Source organism: Bison bison, unplaced genomic scaffold (assembly GCF_000754665.1).
Source record: "Bison bison bison isolate TAMUID 2011002044 unplaced genomic scaffold, Bison_UMD1.0 scf7180017864050, whole genome shotgun sequence".
NCBI classification, from domain to species: domain Eukaryota; kingdom Metazoa; phylum Chordata; class Mammalia; order Artiodactyla; family Bovidae; genus Bison; species Bison bison.
In genome coordinates, this window is record NW_011494622.1 from 7,484,475 (window position 1) to 7,485,142 (window position 668).

Sequence of the window (668 nt, forward strand, 5' to 3'; positions counted from 1 at the left end):
AGTAACTGATGACATTCTTTTTGGCTAGACTATTTCAGAGTAGTATTTATACAAAAACTATTATTTCTGGTCAAAAATAAACCACATAAAGCATTCTAAAGATAACCAACACTCTGATTTAAGTTGTATAAATTACTTTACATGTTTAAACATGATAGACTAGAATAGAAGCATGATCCAGAAGTACAAAAATGTGCATATATTCCAGAAATCCAGAAATGTCTTCAATGTCCATTTCCCTACATCTCCACCATATTTATACAATAGTAACACTGAATCTTGTCATAACTTCCTCTGTAACTTTATGGGGGCTTCCCTGGTGGCTCAGATGGTAAAGCGTCTGCCTGCAATGCAGGAGACCCAGGTTCAATTCCTGGGTCAGGAAGATCCCCTGGAGAAGGAAATGGCAATCCACTCCAGCACTCTTGCCTGGAAAATCCCATGGACGGAGGAGCCTGATAGGCTACAGTCCATGGGGTCGCAAAGAGTCGGACACAACTGTAACTTTATACCAACTCTCTTTTGGAAATATAATTATCTCTTGAATATTCAATCTCCCCCCCCCAAAAAATCTATGATCTAACCCCTCCTTTAGATTTCCAAAATTTTTATCTCATGACCTTTTCAAATTCTACCATGCACTTAATTTAGATTCCATAATCCATAAT

At 37.7% G+C, this 668-nt stretch overlaps 1 non-coding gene across 1 annotated transcript; it reads left to right on the forward strand.

Moving 5' to 3' along the window:
- The first annotated feature begins 313 nt into the window (after positions 1-313).
- Positions 314-386, forward strand: TRNAC-GCA. The gene has a single exon. It is a non-coding gene; the product is annotated as a tRNA-Cys (tRNA).
- The last annotated feature ends 282 nt before the right edge of the window (positions 387-668 follow it).